We start from the raw sequence: 21,618 nt of genomic DNA on the forward strand, positions 1-21,618 counted from the left end.
AAATGGGCCCCCAAGTATTCTCAGGAAAGAATAGAGAAGAAGAACATTTAAAACAATGCTTATAGCTTCACAGTTCATATGCCAGAAACCAGAGTAAGAGTCATAAGATAAAATTCTAAGAATATGAAATAAATGTGATCTCATGGGTTCAACTGAATCGGTGGCTCATAGAACTAAAAAGTCTAGGGGTAGATCTGGTTTTATTTTTATTTTTTTTAAAGATTGGTCTTTCATTTTTTTTTAAAGATTTATTTTTATTTCTTTATGATAGAGAGAGAGAGAGAGAGAGAGAGAGAGGCAGAGGCACAGGGAGAAACAGGCTCCATGCTGGGAGCCTGACGTGGGACTTGATCCCGGGACTCCAGGATCGTGCCCTGGGCCAAAGGCAGGCGCGAAACCGCTGAGCCACCCAGGGATCCCTTAGATCTGGTTTTAAACGAGGTGAATCTAGGTCCCTGGGTGGCTCAGTTGAGAGCCTGACTCTTGGTTTTGGTTCAGGTCATGATCTCAGGGTCGTGAGATTGAGCCGCACATGGGACTCTGTAGTGGGCATGGAGTCTGCTTAAGATTCTCTTTCTCACTCTTAACTACAGGAAACAAACAGGGTTTCTGGATGGACAGTGGGTGGGGGGATAGGGTGACTGGGTGATAGGCATTGAGGAGGCACAGAATGTAATGAGCACTGGATGTTACATGTAACTGATGAATCACTGAACTCTACCTCTGAAACTAATAATACACTATATGTTAATTGAATTCAAGTAAAATGAATTTTTTAAAAAAAAAATCTTCCCTCTCCTTCTGCCCCCTCCCTCTCCCTTTCTAAAATAAACAAACAAGGTGGATCAAGGAGTTCAGTCAGTAAAATAGGTGTAAACTGTCTTGGTCTGGCTTTCTTCTGTGTTGTCTTCATTCTTTAAAAAATTTCTACTCTGGAAGGTGATTGAGATAGCCACAGAAAGAACAGTTTGCCTTCTATGACCTTCAAACCCAGTGTAAATAATTCCTGTTATTCAATGATTCCAGAAAAAGTCCTGGTCCCTCATTCTTCCTGTTTAATATGTTACATATGCCTGAACTATTCACAAAGCTCAAGAGTTTGAAGCACTGTTGTTGGCTCCTAGATAGCCAGAGGTGGGAAGGATGGTTCCCCAAAGGAGAGCCAGAATGCTGCTATCAAAACAAGACACTAGGAAGTCCGAGTTACCAAAAACAACAGGTGTCTGGGACATTGGTCAGGAACTCTTGACTTGGGTTTGGTAGTACAATTTTATTTTTTACTTGTGTTTTTGTATGTATATGTGCCCATAAGCTTTCTAGAACGTAAATTCCACAATCCACAAAGGCAGCAATTTTTTAGTACACTACTGCATTGCCATGTTCTAGAACAGTGCCTAGCACATAGTGGCTTCCCCCAAAATAGCTAATGAATAAATGAATATGGAAATCCATGTATATGAAGGGAGAGATCAGAGGAGAGTGTGCAGGTAGAGACTCTATGCTATGCTGCAGACTGCCCTACTGGATAGAGGACACCACTAATGCTTTCCTAAAATCTGCCCATTACTAGTGATGGATTTAAACTCTCCAGATAGGTGTTAAAGACAGTACACTAGCTGCACGGTTTCTTTGATTTATTTTGCTAATAATTTCATTTTCAGAAGGTAGAGAAAGTTGTGTCCCTGAAAAATGCCTCTGACCAAATAGTAAGAACCATTTAAGATCGAGCGTGAAAGAGATAAGAACTTTGAAAGACGGTGGTCATATCATCAAAGTTTTAAGGGTATTGGTACACATTCACTTCAGGTATCACTTCTAAAAATGCAGATATGATGATTCAAAATTTCACAGTGACACATAAACAAGATATATCTGGAAAACTATGAATAAAAAGAGCAGTGAATGGAGAATACATATGCCAGATATAAAAACCTATTCCAAGACAATAACAAAGAAAAAGTATGAGACTACCTCAAAACAGACAGACACATCAATGGAACAAAATAGAAAATGTAGAAATAAATAAAAATGCATCCATAGGTGACATTTCCAGTGAGTGAGGAGAAAGTGGATTACTTGATCAATCGTGTTGAAGTCACACAGAAGCCATCTTGAAGAAGTAAAGTTGGATCAATACCTCATACCTTATACTGGATAAATTCCAGATGTAGAAAATCGAAACCCCAAAGTGGTAGGAAAAAGTTTAAGGGAATTATTTAGTGACTTTAGAATAAGAAAGATTTTTCCAACTGTGACATAAGATTCAAGGCCCATAAAAAAAAAAAAAGAAAGATAATACATTCCACTATGGAAAAAACAAAATAAAACTTCTCCATGCAATAAATGTTATGAGCAAAGTCAAAAAGACAAACAGCAAATCAGGAAAACTTTTACTTCCTCCACCGTAGACAAAATCTCAGTTTCCCTGATAGATAAGTTCAAATTAATTTTTTTTCTTTTTTTTTTCCTTCTTAAATTTTTATTTATTTATGATAGTCACTCACACACACACACACAGAGAGAGAGAGAGAGAGAGAGAGAGAGGCAGAGACACAGGCAGAGGGAGAAGCAGGCTCCATACACTGGGAGCCCGATGTGGGATTCGATCCCGGGTCTCCAGGATCACGCCCTGGGCCAAAGGCAGGCGCCAAACCACTGTGCCACCCAGGGATCCCCAGTTCAAATTAATTTTTAAAAAGACGATCAAGTCATTCAAAAGTGGGCAAAGGATATAAGCAGTTCACAGAAAAGTAAATACAAAAAGACTCTTCAGGACTCCTGGGTGGCTCAGTGGTTGAGCATCTGCCTTCAGCTCAGGGCATGAGCTCAAGGTCTGGGAAGTAGCCAGAAACCTGCTTCTCACCTCTCCCTCTCCCGCTCCCCCTGCTTGTGCACTCTCTCTCTCTCTCTCTCAGTCAAATAAATAAATAAAATCTTTAAAACTGCCCTGAGATACTATTTTTTTGTCAGTCAGATTGGCAAAGATCCAAAAGTCCAATAATGTCCAGAGTTGGTAAGGCCTGAAGTATAGGGGACTCATTTATCACTGGAGGGGAATAAATTGGAAGGCTACAAAGGTCAGGATGGCAGTATCTATTAGAATTACAAATGTGCCTCTCCTTTGACCCAGCAATTCCATTCCAAGACCTTTATCCTACAGTTATACCCACATATATGCAAAGTGATGTATATACAAGATTATTTGTCACAACGTTGTAGGAGCAAAAGATTGGAGACTTCCTAAATGTCTATTAAAAAGGGACCCAGACAAGGCAATATTATTCAACTGTAAAAAAGAATGAAAGATCTCCAAACTGTACTGATGGTTGAAAAAAATTCAAGTGTGAAACGATGTGTAAAGAAGAGGAGGGGAAATACATATTTACATTTTATTCAAATGCATAAAAATCTCTGGATGGACCTTCAAAAAAATCAGGTCACTAAGGCCAATTTATATTCAAGGAGAGAGGAATCAGATTCTATCTTTTGATGGGAGGAAAGACCTATCTAAAAACCACACTAAGTTTTTATACTGCTAGAATTCTGAGCCACGTCGTTCAAATATTCAACCAAATATAATTCAAATATTAAATTAATCATTTTTTAAAGTAGCCTCCACACCCAGCTTGGAGCCCAATGTGGGGCTTGAACTCACAACCCAAAATCAAGACCTAAGCTGAGATCAAGAGTCGGATGCTTAACTGAGCTACCCAGAGGCCCTAAAATCAGTCATTTCCTGAAAGTGAATACCTATGGGTTCACTGGTTGCAGTGGTTTGTTTTCATTAAAAGAAAATTCCAATTTTCTTCAGAATTTTTTTGCAATTTAGGCTTGATTTCAGCCTAAATTGGTTACTTGTGGGGATCCTAGCTAAACCAAACAGACAGAGAAAGATGTTCTATATATGGTAGTTAATGATGAGGTAGTTGTTATGCTCTTCTTTATACTCCTTTGTAATTTCTAATATTTCCTCAATGAGCAAAAAATTACTTTAATAACTAGGAAAAATGTTATTTAAAAATTCATATGATTTTTTTAAAAATTCACATGTTACTTAAAATTCATATATTGCAGATTGGCCTTGCCTTCCAATGAAGGTCAATTACTAGAAAAATATTGCTTTTGCTGATGTAGAGCTAAGTGGAAGGATGCTAGTTGGAAAATCTAAATAAGAATCATCATTGTCTCTATTTAAGAAAAGAAGGAAGGAAGGCAGGAAGGAAGGAAAGGAGGAAGCTATGATGGACGGATAGAAATAGAAGAGCCAGCAAAGGCTGAAGTGAGCATGGCTGCAGAGGTTGCAGAGTAAAGTCACTGGGAGCAGAAAAGAGCCATGAAGAGATCACCAAAAAAAGGATGCTGGAGACCTAATGTAGTAGATATTAGATATGCTTAGCATGCTATATATTTTTAAATGGAATTTTATGATGTTTGGCTTATATGTGCAATTCTTCTCAATTTCTTTATGAAAGCACCAGTAATTTTGCATGTCTGTATATCTATATATGAGACCCCCAAAAGAAATTTAGCAGAAGAGTAGCCTAGAAGAGACCTTCAGCTAGGGAAGGTCACGCCCAAAAGAGTCACTGGAAGTGGAAGCAAGCCAGCTGGCCGGAGTATGAAGTGACACACAGGGAGGGGCAGGAGATACGCTAACAATAGGCGGGAGACATCGTGGGGACCACTGTGCCCTGTAGGACGTGTGGACTTGACCTCATAGCTTATGTGGAACCGCCAAAGAGCTTCAAGTAGGCGTTTCTTACATTTGTCACTAAGACTGACTGTGTGGCTGCAGCTGAAGGACAGCTCACAGTGGTCAAGATTGGAGACAGGGAGACAGATCAGACTTTTATTTTACAACAAACCTCATCCAGGTGGTGGATGAAGAAGGCAGAGTAGAGTCATGGTGCAAGGGTGAAAGAAACACACCGGTGTGGGAACTTTTCAGAGGATAGAATCAGCAAGCTGTAATGATGGGTTCAATTGAGGTCAGATGAGGGAAGAGTGTTAGGGATGCTTCTTAGAATGGATACTGTTGACAAATGAGAAAAAAAGACAAAGCCTATTTAAAGAAGAGCAATTGTGTATGCCTTCCTTCTGTTTTCACTTTCTGTTTCTTTATTGTGAAACAGTATGAGTTTGGTTCTGAGGTTACATTTGCACTATTTATGAGGCACACAGGTAGAAATGTTTAAGAAGTGGTTGGGTCTTCCTTTCCAACTAGGGCCCGGCAGAATGGCTCCCGCAAAGAAGGGTGGTGAGAAGAAGAAGGGCCGTTCTGCCATCAACCAGGTAGTGACCAGAGAATACACCATTAACGTTCACAAACGTATCCATGGAGTGGGTTTCAAGAAGTGTGCCCCTCGGACACTCAAAGAGATCCGGAAATTTGCCATGAAGGAGATGGGAATTCCAGATGTGCACATTGACACCAGGCTCAACAAAGCTGTCTGGGCCAAAGGAATAAGGAATGTTCCAAAGCATATCCACATGCAGTTGTCCAGAAAACGTAAGGAGGATGAAGTTTCACCAAATAAGCTCTACATGCTGGTTACCTACGTACCAGTCACCACTTTCAAAAATCTACAGACTGTTAATGTGGATGAGAACTAATCGCTGATTGTCAAATAAAGGTATAAAACTGCAAAAAAAAAAAAAAGTGGTTGGATACTTGGCCTACAGTTTGGAAAAGAAGCATAGAAATCATTAGGATATAGGCAATAAGTGCTAGAGAAGAGATGGGTTTGCCCCTGGAATATTAGCTCAGTAAGAAGGATGGAGACTCAGGCATGATGCCCTTGAAAAGTGATGTTTGGAGATGCAGATGTGACTCTAGGGTGTATGGCTTGCATGACTGATTGCCTGATGACCCCATTATTTAAGTCAGGCACCTTCAGTTGCAAGAACAGAGACTCCCTCAATATATCTCAAGAAAAGTGGGATTTATTGGAAAAGTCAGGTGACCAGAACCTTAGAAGATGAGGCAGGTCCAGGGGTCTCTGTCTCTCTCCAACCTCATTTCTCTCTGTGCATCTTCTTCATTGTCTCAGTACCAACCAAATTTATGAGTTCTTTTTTAAGACTAACTACCCCAAAATTTAGAAGGTATATAAATGTCTTGAAACTATAAGCCAAATGTCATATATGAATTCATTTGTACATTTCTCTGGGAGGAAAGAGTCCACACCTTTATGACCTTCTCAGAGTGATCCCAGACACACAAGAAGCCTTCAGACCTCTTCCTCATCTGTCTCTCTCCCTAGGCAGAGGCAAGCTTTGGCCTACCTCAGCCCCAACTCAACGTGATGATATCCTTTCACTTTCCAGACCTATTACAAATTTTATAATTCTTTTCACTTTTGTCATTTCAGATTGGTCTAGCTTTTTTGCATTAAGCCAAAGATAATAAGAAGGCTGCTCCTGAGTCAGGATGAGCCAGCAAGGGGGAGCAGTGACAGAGGTAAAGCCAGACTCCATAAGTTGGTTAGGTAAGGGAGTTACCCTTAAAAAAAAGACAGTAGAGCCAGGATGACAGCCACTAAGAAGCCACTAAGAAGAAATAGCTTCTGTATCAGGCACATTGGCTAGAATGATCAACCTCTGGCTGATTGAAATGAGCTGATATTAAGCTGGAAAGAAATCACTGATGGAATTCTACAGAAATTGTCCCTCGCCATATCTTTTCAACACTTTCTGCCAGTAAGAGCATATCAAACATGAGTATCAAATCTGCATTTATCAGAAAGCTTGGAACAACATATAGCATATTTGAATACAGACCTCAAAAAGAGCTTGGCAAATTGGAGTAACAATCTAAATCAAAGACGATTAGATTTGGTGGAACAGAATATAAAATACCATATTTAGAATCACTGAAATCAAACACACAATTGCAACATCAGAAAGAAGAGGCCTAACTATATGTTCACCTAAAGATTCAAATAATCTCTAACTAATTTGAGCCACTAGCATAAAATGATTGCAAAAAAGAAAAGAAAATGTGTTGTGTTAATAAATGTCTAAATGCCTAGATCCAAGTATAATGGCCTGTTCGTCATTGACTAGCTAATATCCATCTACATGTAGATCTTGGTTCCTGGGGTCATAATTTTGTTTAATGTAGTAAGATTTTTCTTTCTTAGAGCAGTTTTAAGTTTGCAGCAAATTTGGGGGATGGTACAGAGATTTCCCATACACCCCCTGGTCTCCCTCCCGCCCACGCATTGCCTCTTCCCTTCCCAACGGCCCCCAGAGTGATAAGATGACTAATATCAATGAACCTACGTTGACATATTAGTACCACCCAAGACCCAGAGTTTACATTACAGTTCATTTGTGGTGTTGCACAATCTAGGGGTTTCTGGGGCCACATTTTAAGAGATATAGTGAGCACCACAGACTGTGCTCCTTAGACTGGCCTGCCCAGCTCTGATAAGGATTTCTTTCCTCCTAATGCTCACCTATGCTCTATCCCTTCTGGATCCTGACCAAATGATACCTTTCCTCCTGCATCTGGGCCACTTCTAGCACCTGCCCTCCAGTTATGTTGGAGAGATCACTATGTCCTGGACACAGCCTTGGTCTCTGCTATCACACATCCCACTCTTCACTTGGAAACAGACTCCTAGAAGTTCCAGGGAGCAATCATGAGGGCTGACTGTTTAGTCTTTATGGTACCCACACATAAGAAACTGAGGCAAGGAATCAAGTCTTGAAGTAAGTGATTGGCACGGTCAGGGTTCAGACTCCACATATTTGACCCTAAAGGTGTGTCAAGCCCCAGTCCACCTTTTTTGGTTCCTCTGTGAGCTATGCCAGTGCAAGATCCCAGAAACCATTTTGAAACAGCCTGTTCTGTCTGCTTGGAATTCTTGTTTTTCCCCCACGCAAGTTGTCAGCCCCTGTTTCCTCCATCCACCAGACCTTGGTGTCTCTCTCTCTGCCCTTCCCTGCTTCTGCTCACCCTCCCTCACATACAGAGTCAATTCAACAGAACTTTTTATTTTTATTTTTGCACCTCATTTGGGTCTGTGAATCTTGAAGTTGAAGAATACTGCAAGACACGATAACCTTCAGTTACAGCTTGGAAAGGATGGGGGTTTGAGGCTGTCCTTGGATGAGCTCATCACGTAAATCTGCGTAACCCATACATCATCAGTGAGATCAACTCACTTCCAAACCCAGCTGTGAATGTCCAAAGACTGGTACATTTCTTTGCACATGGGATAAAATTGATCCACATCAGAAACTAGGTAAACTGCCTATGTGGGAACCATGCAACAGACCAAACAAAAATAGACAAAATCCTCTATAGGCACAGGCTCGTCAAGAAGAGACTCCAACTTTAGAAGAAATCACAGCTTGGGGACCTGGGTGGCTCATTCTGTTAAGTGTCCAACTCTTGATTTCACTCAGGTCATGATCTCTGGATCCTGGGATCCAGCCCATACTGGATACATACTGGATACATACATGGAGACTTTGAGCTCCATACTCAGTGTGGAGTCTGCTTGAGGATTCTCTCTCTCCCTCTCCCTCTACCTTTCCCCCATCTCATGCTCTCTCTGTCTCTTTCTTATTCTCTAAAATAAATAAATAAGTCTAAAAAGAAAAAAAAGGAGGAGGAGAAGGAAAAGGAGAAGAAATCATAAGAGTATCGTTTGAATTTCCCAAACTGTATAGGGGGAGCTGGAGGCAGAAGTGAGGCCAAGTCATGCAGGAGAGTAAGGGCCAGTCAGATGGAGCTGGCATAGCCACGGAAGCAGTAAGATTTGAAAAGACCAAGTGTAATATCCAACAGAGCCAAATGCTCATGCTGGGTAAATGAGACTCTGGGGTAGACCAACCCTTCTCCTGACAGCAAAGAAACAGGGCAGGAGTGCCGATCTGAAGTAAAGCTTTAGCCAGATCCAGGGCTGTACGGGTCCCATGGGACAGGAGGCCAGCCTCAAATGGCAGAGCCTATAAACTCTGCATAGTCACTATTCCCTTCCTCAAACCTACTGGCAAGGCCAAGTATACATTTTCTGGCTAATGATCTATTAGGATGCCAAACTAAACTTCATTTTCTGTTTGAAAGATTTTTCCATTTCTGGCTCTAGCAGAAGCCTTGGCAGTTTCACCCAGAGTTCTTCTTACACACAGTAATAACAATTAACCAAAAGCAACTATGTGCCTTAGGGTATCAGAGCCCCATAGAAGGTACAAATGAGTCCCAAGGCAGCCAGGGAGTCAGGCGAGGGGCACATCTGCTCATTTTCCCTTCCAAAATAATTGCAGCATTAAGATCCTATCCATGCTTGCCAGGAAAGCACTGCCCAGTAACTGGCTGTGGCCAGCAGTGACCACACATCGCTCCCCACATAGCAATTCAGGGTGATGTCCCATACACCGAACAGTACATACATTGAGTTGTAATGTACTTCAGACTCCTATGGCTGATGTGCACTTAAGTAAAAGTTACAGCCACTCTTGGAGAGCATAATGAAAAGTTGGTCTTTTTTGAAGGGCTATGAACTATTAAATTGGTCCAATAACATCTCTCCCTGAACCTCACCCCACTACCCACCAAGTCACAGAGGGGACACAGGTTATGTGTTATGTTACTCCTCCAGCCAGAGGATGACATCACTCATGCCCCTGTAAAGAGGCCTTTCAAGCTTTTCTCCAGCATGAGCCCCTTTCCTTTCACACAGTCTCTTAAAAAAACATGCTATCAAAAAAAAAAAAATGCTATCCACACTATCACTGCCAGGCAATCAATCAAAAAGTCTAGTAAAATGAGGAACTGTAAAAAAAAAGAAAGATTGATATGTACAATCAATAAACCTTTTGCTTTAATCTAAAACCAAATGTACATTAATTGGCCAGTCTTTCCTTGAGCCAACAATGCCTGATTTCCCTCTGACCACAGTCAACTAGGAAAGAAAGAGAAATGTCACAACATTCCCACAATTAGTTCCCTGAATAATCGGAAGATGATCCTGGCTGAGAAGTCACCTGAGGGTTTAGTTCATCCAACTCCTTCAATGGAATTGAACATGATGTATAATTTTTATCATTTTACAGATAAATAAAACGAAGTCCAATCAAAGGTATTAGCAAGCCCAGGAAAACCCTATCTTCAGTGTCTCCAAAAAGGGATGTCAAGGATGAACAAGGATCTACTCTCTAGAATTTTAGAAAGATTCAGAAGTTAGAGTGTCATTGAAGGCAGGAGGGAGGCAGGAGACTAGAAACGGAAGGATTGACTGGAAGTCATGACAGGCAAGATCTCCCAGACAGTTCTACTGGCTTGTCCAGCCAGGCAATTGATCTCCATCCCCACCCACCAAGTGGTGCATGGGTCTTATTTGAGAGGCTCCAAAACCCAAACCACTGGGTATGTTGGAGGGCAAGGGAGTGCACCCTACTGACATCAAGGCATTGGGTAAAAGCCCACATGCTGAACCCTGAGACCCTACTGCCACCTCATCAGCTGCTCAAATCTGAGAAGGTTGGCAGCCATGCAGTTACCCTAAGAAACTGGAGTGTGACAGGAGGGAAGGATGTGTGCTAAGACCCGGGGGTTCAGAAGGAGCTACAACTGGACAAATGGGGAGAACAGTGAGCCACGAGAACAGTGATGTGGGCAGAGCCAAAATAGGGAACTTGAACCTCATCTTCTAGCCTAGAAGGAATTGCAGAGGGCTCTAAGAAGCAAAGCAACCCGATCACATCACCATTTTAATGAGTTCATTCTGGCAGTCGAGTAGGATCTAGATGGTGAAAGTTAAAGTTGGGAATGTTTGGTTGGGTACACATGATGATATCAACACCTCAAAGAAGGCACGTATACAAGAGGGGAAAGAGCAGGTTTGATACAGGAAAGAATACAGTGGGAAAGTTAAAACAGAAAACCAGAGTCAGATAGCCTCTCACTGACCTCTTATTCCAAATGGCAGGACTCCAAACTCGCGATGTCGCCCCTGAAACTTACCAGTTAATAGATCCAAGAACAGCCCGAGCCATTGATTGTAGAGGAGTAAAAGGGATTGAGTGCAATAGTTCCTGTCATATTTTCAACTGCTTGCCCATCCCTTGCCAGGAAATGTCACTTAATTTGGGGGTAGACGGGTTTGCCAGGAAATATGCCCTAATAGAGTAGAGCTGAGGAATGGAGGTCAGCTTTACAGTTATGAAATAGCTGGATTTTCCAGAAGCACCAGAAGTCCTCAGGCCATGTCCTTCAAGGGCAACTATCGATCAAAGTGATACCCATACAGCCTCTCGCCAGTGAGCACACCAGTGACAATGACATGTGTGGGCAAAGAGTTCTGGGTGCACAGCTGAGCAACGCCATGAGCTACATAGCTTGGGAGAAGAGGTTGAGGCTCCTCTACAAACATCAGCAGCAAGGCTTGGACATCGAAATTAAAGCTGAGCACCTACCAAGACCCTCACTATATCCTTCCATGGCCTGGAGAGTTCCTGGACTTTCCATGCCACATAGAGAATTGACATTACTCCCAAGAGAACCAATTCCAATGAACTCCTGCTTGGCACTGGAGAGGACTTTAGCTATGACCAAGCAAATGCCAAAACCGAATGCCATTCTTGCCTTAGACAATTATCACCTAGAGGAATAATGCAATCACTCTTCTTCAGTTTGGAGGCTGAAAATAGATGCCAGCAAGTATCTTCAGCTGATCTCAAAAACAGCCCTGCCTCTGATTCGAGCCATGCCTGAAGGGAGCTGGAACCAGGAAGAGGTCATTCATCTGGCATGCAAAATTTAAAGTGCTGCTAGAAAACTCAGTAATCAAGATAAATAATGCCTTCATGTGGTATTTTAAAAATCAAAATTAATGTGAAAAAAATCAATGATGAATGACAGACCAAAAGTTTGTGAAAAGGTGCTGTGCTGAGTCACATTGGAGACTGAGGCAAAAAAAGGAAGATCAGTAACGTCAATTGTTTATATATTTAAAATTTTGATATGTTGGACACCTGGGTGGCTCAGTGGTTGAACGTCTGCCTTTGGCTCAGGTCGTTATCCCGGAGTCCTGGGATCTAGTCCCACATCAGGCTTCCCGCCTGGAGCCTACTTCTCTCTCTGCCTATGTCTCTGCCTCTCTCTGTGTCTCTCATGAATAAACAAATAAAACGTATAAATAAATAAATAAATAAATAAATAAATAAATAAATAAAGTTTTGATGTGTTACTTATTGTGTACATTTTGCATTAATTTTTATTCTTAAAAATATATTACATTAAAATATTGTAGCTTGAGTATTGACTTTTTGAAAGACCTCCTTAAATCTTATAACAGAGACAAGCACCTTGCTTGCCTGACTCTCAGCCTGGCCATGTGGGCAGGAATATATCTTCTCTCCCAGCATCATCCACCCCCACCCATCCCTACACACATGCACACACACACACACACACACACACACACACACACAATGGCATGGAGAAATTAAAAGCTACTCTTTGGAAACGTAAGCACACATCCTGTTCATTTGTAGAGGTTATAGAGGGCATTCTTGAAACAACTCTTCTCATTTATTGTTCCAAGAGTGTTGCTGTTCACCTTTAAATACACACCTGAGATCAGCGTTTGTAACAGAGCTGTACCCTCGGGTTGTGCTCACACACAGAAAGGAGGAAAATCAATTTCAATCCCCGAAGGACAGAATTACTGGTGCAGAAGGTCAGTAAATGCTAGCACTGCTCAATGGGCCTGGAACAAGATCCTTGTCCGCACTGCTTCGCTGCACACCCAGTGGAGGGAGGAGGGAAGACTGGAGACTCTCATTCTCACCAGGGAAGAGAAAGATGTCGCTTGTACAAGCCACAGGATAAATACTTTAAAGAGCGAAGGGGAAGAGGCAGACACATGCACGTGCAATGTGGACTCGCAGACTTATGTTTGCACCTAACGCTCTAGAGAAATTGGCCAAGACTGGCTCAACCAACTGAAAATATTACTGCTGTAATTCTGTCAAGGTCACTTGTCAGGCTGGGTTATCTACTCCCCAAGGGCTTGCTGCACAGATCAGCCTTACCAAAGGGACATAACTCATGGCCATATCTCAGGAAAACTTCCCAGGCCTGGCTGCCATTTTACGCACGCCCTTCCCTGCTCAGGTGTCAGATTCAGACCATCTGCGGTCTATAGGCAGAGCTTGGAGCCGGTACCAGTGGTCACGGCAGTCCTGAGCCCTTCCAGATGTCTGTGGACTGGTGCCACTTCTGTCACCTAAGAGATTATTACAAATATTTTATTGGAAAGCTCATGAACAGTAACCAGATCTGTGGCTTGGAGGGGCAGCAGAGGGAGACAGCCAGGCTTTGCTTGTCGATGTGTCAGAGCTGTGTACCTGTTCCCAGGAGCACACACATTTTCCCCCCGTGGGAGGAGTAGGGTTTCATGGAAAGAGCCAGAGTGTGGAAGTCAAATAGATCTGCAGACCCAAGTCTGAATCCTGGCTCCACTCATGAGCTATGGGACCCAGGGACATGATTTAACCTCTCTGAGGTTCAGTTACCTAATCTATAAAGTGAGGGAAAGCTAATGGATGTGAAGTGCCTGGCGCAAAGCCCGTGCTCCTCACGTGTGTACTCCAGCCCCTGTTCTCACAAAGACTTGTCACAGAACCTCTGTTGTCTCTTCCTCCTTTTAATGCCCAGAATCTCAGGGTTACTCTTGCTCCCTGTCATCACATTCAAGGCCCTCTCCTTACCAGGCATTTGGGAACTGGGGACCATGGGATTGGATTTTCATGAGCAAAAAAATACCCAGATTCTCGAATCACATTCCCAGCCAGCATGAGGTTAGGCAGGGAGGCAGGGAGGAGGAACTAGAACAAACCACATCTCTTCCTCTCCCTTGTCCCTTTGTGCCCCTATCTTGTCCCTAGGACCTGGGAAACCAAGAAAGCAGTCCCATCCCAGCCAGTCAGCTACAGTTCTAAGCTGAGTCATCAGGAAGGTCATGAAGGGCATGCAGGTCTGAGGCTCAAGGAGATGGCTGGACACCTGGTCTCTCTCTTTTTTTTTTTAAGATTTTATTTATTTATTCATGGGCTGGTAGAGGGAGAAGCAGACTCCATGCAGGGAACCTGACGTGGGACTCGATCCCGCCTGGGCTGAAGGCAGGCGCTAAACCACTAAACCGCTGAGCCACCCAGGCTGCCCATGGACACCTGGTCTTACCTCCTCCCGCAGAAGGGATGGTGTAGGAACCCTAGGGAATGTTAACAGTACCCCCAGTACAATCAAGAGCCTTAATATACCTAAGCTTAAAATATGAGGACCTCCTCTCTCTTTTTAACTTAAATTCAATTAGTCAACATAAAGAACATCATTAGTTTTAGATGTAGAGATCAGTAATTCATCAGTTGCTTATATCACCCAGTGCTCATTACATCACGTGCCCTCCTTAGTGCCTGTCACCCAGTTATCCCTTCCCCCCACCCGACCCCCTTCAGCAACCTTCAGTTTGTTTCCTGTAGTTGTCTCTCATGGTTTATCTCCCTCTCTGATTTCTTCCCATTCCATTTTCCCTCCCTTCCTCTATAATCCTCTGTGCTGTTTCTTATTCCTCATATGAGTAAAAACATATGGTAATTGTCTTTCTCTGATTGACTTATTTTGCTAAACATAATATCTTCCAGTTCCATCCACAATGATGTAAATAGTAAGATTTCATCCTTTCTGATGGCTGAGTAATATTCCACTGTATGTATGTATACCACATTTTCTTTATCCATTCATCTGTCAATGGACATCTTGGCCCTTTCCATAGTTTGGCTATTGTGGACATTGTTGCTATAAACACTGGGGTGCAGGTGCCCCTTCAGACCACTACATTTACATCTTTGAGATAAATACATAGTATCACAATTGCTGGGTCACAGGGTAGCTCTATTTTTAACTTTTTGAGGAACCTCCATACAGTTTTCTAAGGTGGCAGCACCAGCTTGCATTCAGTGCAAGAGGGTTCCCCTTACTCCACATTCTCACCAACATACATTGTTTCCTGACTTGTTAATTTTAGCCATTCTGACTGGTGTGAGGTGGTATGAAGACCTTTTCTTAAACAAAAAACTCAGACTCACTTGAGGGCAGTGAGAAAGATGATTTGGAATTACAAATACCCATCCAAATCTACGATATGTGGCAGCCAACTTCAGTAAGCCTCCTGGGGGAGATTATTGAGAGACCTTAAGTCTGATGGGTCAGACTCTTCCTGGGATTAAGAGTCTTTTAAAGATTTTATTTATTTATTCATGAGAGACACAGAAAGAGGCAGAGACAGAAGCAGAGGGAGAAGTAGACTCCATGCAGGGAGCCCGATGTGGGACTCGATCCTAGGATCTCGGGATCACACCCTGAGCTGAAGGCAGATGCTCAACCACTGAGCCACCCAGGCACCCCTGGGATTAAGAGTCTTAAAGATGGGAGATAAAGTCTGCCCCAGCATTTGATGCCCCATGTGGGCAGGGCAGGCCTTCTGCAGTAACAACTCTGGTGTGTTCAAGAAAAAATTATGTATGATACCCGCTGAAGATGATAAGGCAGGCCTTATTCAACCTGGGCTAGTACAGTGGACCTTGCAGTAGAGGAGAGAGATTGGACTCAACCCTGCCTCTAACAAGCACTAGTGAGGATTTGCAGCAAAGGAGCAGAGTGGGGGTCAGTGGTTGGAAAATTTTAAGAGGAGACCTCAGCAATAGGAGGGATTCTTGCACAGAATCTCTGCTGAAGACAGGCCACCCTGATATCAGTGAGGAGTCAGACAGCAAGGGTGGGGAATCTTTACTAAGCTGACTTCATAGGATTTTGATCACTTTACTCGAACTAGATTCTACAAGAATAGAACGGGAAGCCAAGGCTGGGTCTAGTCCAGCAGAAGGCTCTGAGGAGCCTGGCTAAGGTTTGGTCAAAGGAGAGAGTCTTTGTCAAGTGTCTGGGCCCTACCACGGGCTTTGGATAATTGCAGAGGGACAATATGTTTCTGAACACAGCACCAGGGTGGTGGAAAATACCCCAGTTCTAGGAAGTGAGGAAAGACATTTCAAGAAGTTAACTTATTTAGGGAGCTTTTATTGGTAAGAGAAGCCTTTCCAAGTTTCCTGGCCTCAGCAGCTCTAGGAGGAACAGCCATAAATGGCACCGGTCGGCCTCCGACAGGTAAGCAGCAGGTATAGGGGATGCAGTTGCTGAATGAGTCCAGCAGTGGCAGAGCGAGAGTAACATGGCCTTCCAAGAGGAAAACATGGTGATGGCCAAGAGCAGTGGTGAACCACTCAGGACCCACAAGGAGTTGGTTCTGCGTCTGGGATACCAGCCATATTTGGTGGCGGAAACTCAACATTAAAGATATTTTTATCATTGGGGCACCTGCGTGGCTCAGTCAGCTGAGCATCCTACTCCAGATTTCAGCTCAGGTCATGATATCAGGGTTGTGGGATCAAGCCCCACGTTGTCAGGCTCCATGTGCTTGAGATTCTCTCTCTCTCTCTCTCTCTCTCTCTCTCTCTCTCTCTCCCCTGCTTCCCCTCCTCCCCAATTGCTCATCTCTCTTTCATAAACAAACAAAAAAACGTTTTTTTAAAAAATACTTTTTTTTATCATTATCAAGGCTGATACTATTTCCTTTGGTTGTATAGAGCCTGAGGGAAAATAAGAAGTTATACTCAAAACTTGTTAGCATTGTAAAAAAAAAAAAAAGAAAGAAAAGATAAGCAGCCACTTGGCAAAAATTGTTTCAGTTTGGGTCAATTAGAGCTGATGCATTTAACTGGGTGTCAGAGATCACTATCCAAGGAGGTAAGCTTGCTGGTTTCTCCCTTGGCCCAATCTGATGGGAGCACCTTCTATTTTTTTTCTTTGCACTGCATAGCTCCCAGCCTGTGAAAATGGCTCCATTGACAGCTGGAGCTGCCTCCAGTGGCTCCCCATCTCCAGGCCCCTGGATGTGGGCCCTGCCTCTGATGGCAAAGGCAGACAAGGAAGCAGCCCGATTGGCCACGGCTGGCTACTACAGGCAGGCTGCTACTGCTCTCACTCCCAGCAGCTCTTTGGGGGCAGGGGTGGGGTGGGGGGTGCTAGGTAAGGAAAAAAGAAGAATCCTAGGGAGCAGGGTCAATCTGAGGCCAAGCAGAGAACGGAGCCACTTCTCAAACCACAGTCCCTGGCCGACTCAGCTATTCAGGATCAGTTGACCAGGGGATCTCCCTCGACCTCCCTCTCTGCCCCTCCCCAACCTGCCTCCCCCTCTTCATCCACTCTCCATAGGAAGGAGAGCCACTTACTGAACATGCACAAGCACTACTGATATACTACACATACTACATGCCAAGTGTTTTATTTTTAAGATTTTGAGAGAGAGAAGAGGAGCATGAGCAGGGGGAAGGGGCAGAGGGAGAGGGAGAAGCAGACTCCTCACTGAGCAGGGAGCCTGATGCTGGGCTTGATCTCAGGACCCTGGAATCATGGCCCGAGCTAAGGGCAGATGCTTAACCAATTGAGCCACCCAGGGGCCCTTAGATGGCAGGTTTTGAAAAAAATACCAACTCACTGAATTCTTACAACAAGCCTATGAGAATATCATTATACCCACTCAGCAGATGAGTAAATCGAGACACAGAGAAGTCAACCGACTTGCCTGATACCACAGAGCTAGTAAAGGACAGAGCCTGGATTCCAACTCACATCGGTCTGACTCCAAAGACCATTTCTTTCTTGCCAGTATGGAGCCTGGCATGATTGGATTGCTTTAAGTGTTGCCCCTCTTAGGACTCTGCATTTTTTAAAAAATGAACACCAAAAGGGCAATACTGAACTCAAATGCAATAGTTAGTCTCTTGCCCTAAATGTCAGCAACCTCAGCCACGCCAGACTAATTTTCCCAGACTTTGGATCTGAATTCCTGTAGATTATTTTTCCTTCTTGCTACACTTGTTCTGGCTTCTGGATGCATTGCTTGATTTTCCTCACATTTCCTTATACGGATTAGGAAATGGGATGCATTAAGCACATTTGCACAATTGCAATTCAACACATTATAATAGGACTGACCTGCCAAAACATCTAAGAGGCTGAGAACGATCAGTGTGTGCCATGTCAGAGGACACGGTGCTGTCACTGTCACTGGCATTTCAAGGTCCCCCCCCCCGCCCCCGTCCTCACCTCCCCCCATCATATCCCAATCTCTCCTAGAAACCTTTCTTCACTTATTACAATGGTGGAATGAGTTTTTAAGTAAATGACCATTTTATGATGCTACATTTGGAACTTCCAGTGTTTAGACTATCAGGTTAATTTCTTAGAGCTGCTATAACCAACTGGGTGGCTTAAAATAATAGAAATTCTCTGATGGTTCTGGAGGCTCAAAGTCTGAAATCAAGATGTTGGCAGTGCCACACTCCCTCTGAAGACTCTATAGGAGAATCCTTCTTCGCCTTTTCTAGCTTTGGTGGTTGCCAGCAATCCTAGGCCTTCTTTGACTCCTAGACTCATGCCCCCAATCTCTGCCTCCACCTTCGTATAGCCTTCTCCTCTGTGTCTGTGTCCAAATGTCCTTTTTCTCATCATTTGATTTAGGGTCCACTCTGATCTAATATGACTTCATTCTAACTTGATTACATCTACAAAGACCCTATTTCCAAATAAGGTCCTGTGCACATGTGCTGGGGGCTCAGACTTCAATGTATCTTTGTAGGGTGGGGGGACACAATCCAACCCACTACTACTTTTTCCCATGTGCAGGGCAAATATTGGTAATTGACCGTGGTATTTTTCTGCAGGGCATCATAATCCTTCATCACACCACCGTCCCGGCTATACTGCAAGGTAGGCATAGTCAGCACCTCTAGTGACCCCGACCTGCCATCCCAAATGCCACTAAAGGAATGAGTCTATAGTAACAGCAGTCCGGCATGCAGTGATGAACATGTGCCGGCTCCCTTCAAGCCCAGGGCAGGTGGCCGCCTGTTAACTTTGTGCATAAGGAAGCTCCCGCTGGGGAGTGGTCCTAAGCTGCTCTGCTGCCAGACTGTCTCCTCCCCGGCCCAGCAGGTACCATGGCACATGACCCTAGCCTTGGCTTCATAGGGGACAAGGTCCCGCTGCTTTTTCTGAGTCCACAATCCACGTGCATTGTAGCATGGCCCGGTTCCAACTTCACTCCATGCATACATCTCTCCTCCCTCCACCCCCTGCAAATTGGAAATAGTGATACACAGCCATCTCACGGGGCTGCAGGGCAATTTAATTAATGTTTATAAAGCACTCTGAGGTCTTCGGATGAAAACTGCTGTGTAAGTGCAAAATTATTATTAGTTCTCAGCCTCCTGTCCCTTGACTTCTGACATGGGCTTTTGTTATTCCTGAATAGGAACCGTTTATGGGCTGTCCAGCTGGCTCTTGCGGGTGCAGAGGCAAGTACATACACATTTGCAGATTTTTTTTTCCCCCTTTGTAAAAAGCATTCCAACTCTGCGGGATGTCTCGAAGCTTTTCAGTGTCTGAATTTCTCTCTACTTGTCTCTACTAAGTACCATAATCTAGAAGAGTAGATTGTAAACAGGCTGCTTCGGCAAAGAGTGAGGAGGGGAAATGGTCAATTTGAAGAAATAGCCCCTCTTACCATGAAGAATAAAACAATATCTTCTTCTCATGCAGAATCTAAATGAACCACTAAGTGAGGTCTGTCTCCCTTGCCCAGAGGGATTCTGTACGTGTTCATGCATTGAAAGGAGAAAAGAAGAGATTTGCTTGTAGGAGCCAAGTTCTGCCCTCCTCCCTTCACCCTAACTTCTCAGGAACCATGGAAACAAACACACCCTGCCTAGATGATGTTTTCCTGATAGTCCTTTGTTACCTAACTGTGTGCCTGCCTGGGATCCCACGGGGAGAATGAAATAAAGAAGTGGAAAAGAAAGACCATGTCTGCAAGTGAAATGCCTTGCCTCAAAGACAGAATGGGGCTCGTGTGGCATTTGTCAAGTCCTGGGGCGACAAACCATGTTACGTGGCATCACTTTCCATGTAGACATATTCATACCCATCCCATGCTAGCCACACACCACCTAGTAGGCTCCCAGGAAGGTATCTCTTTTGGGTTTATCATCACGCTGCGTGGACGGGGTCTGTTGGTCAGCCAACTGCCCGGTTTTATATGTCAAATTTGCTAAGGAGCAATTATGCAACATGTCATCAGCTGGACAAAGGTCTAGAGGCTCCGAACCAACAAAAGAAGCAAACAACGTTCACTATGTGGTGGTAAGCACAGGAAAACATACACCTGCAGAGCTCAGATGATGCACTCCGTGTTCCCTGAATCAACCACCCATGGACCAAATGTAGTATCATTTGGTCAATAGACCCCAGACTATTCTGCTAAGACAAGGAAACTGAGGCAGGAGTGGGCGCAAAGATGGATAAAACCGGTTTTACCCATGCCACATCCGGTCACTACAGCAACACCAGGGTCCTATGAGCTACCACAATGGCTGTGACACACAAGGGCCTTTTCTGTGGTCTAAGATGATTCAAATTCAACCTGTGATGGAGAGACCAGGACAAAGGATGGCTTCTTTCTTCCCGTTCTGTTATTTTAAAAAAAGAAAGCAGACCTAAGTTTACAGCAGCTAGGATCGTAAGCAAACCCAGGACTGAAGATAGAAATGACAAAGCAAAAAATAATAATAATAATAATAATAAATAAATAAATGACAAAGCATAAGAATTAGCTCTTTTTCATTCCTCCCTCTCTCTCCTACTCATGCTGTGTTTCTTCGGGCTTCCATCAGCCTCCCAGATGGTCTTCCTGCTTCCCATCTTCTCCAGCTCCTTTGTTTCATCCTTCACTTTGGGCTTCTTTGGTTATTTTCTTGGAAATGGGTCTAACCTTACAGCTGCCCAATTCAGAATCCTTCCTTACCGCCCCGCCATACAAATTCTCTACAAAATCTTGTCTACCATCCTTTATTGCTTCCTCCCTACATGGCCTGGACTCTGGGTCCTCTCTGCCTACAAAACCCTCATACAATTCTCTATTCAAGTGTGTGCTTTACCTTTTGCCTTAGAGATTGTGTCTTTCCCATTCCCACCGCCCTTCCGTACCCATCACTACCACCCCAAATCTTGCTTATCTTTCAAGTCCAAGTTCAAATGGAATCAGTTCTTTAAAGCCTTCTAAGGAGTTCCTACATTAAGTTGGACCCTCCCACAGTCCTTTGTGTTCCCATTCTTCTTTGCATAGTAGCCAAATGTTAATGAGTAGCTGTGCTTAAAGCTCTTGAATGGAAGGGCGGGGGTCTTGCTTTTTCTGAGTAGAGCACAGAATGCCTACAGTAGTACTGTGTCCCGAGTAAGCGCTCAGCAAACGCACTTACATTTAACTTTACCCATTCAACACACACATCCACACAAGACACTCCAGGCGTTAGAATTCTACAGTTGGTAGAACTTTAACTTCTTATGTAATTTAAAAATGAAAGAAAACAAACACAGTCTTAAGTGAATAAATAGTAATAATAGACTCTGACCAAAGAGCTGATTGATTGTGTTTTACCAACCAATTCGATCAAATCTGGCTCTGCAAACAATCAGTTGTAAAAAAA

Source organism: Vulpes vulpes, chromosome 12 (assembly GCF_048418805.1).
Source record: "Vulpes vulpes isolate BD-2025 chromosome 12, VulVul3, whole genome shotgun sequence".
NCBI lineage: Eukaryota > Metazoa > Chordata > Mammalia > Carnivora > Canidae > Vulpes > Vulpes vulpes.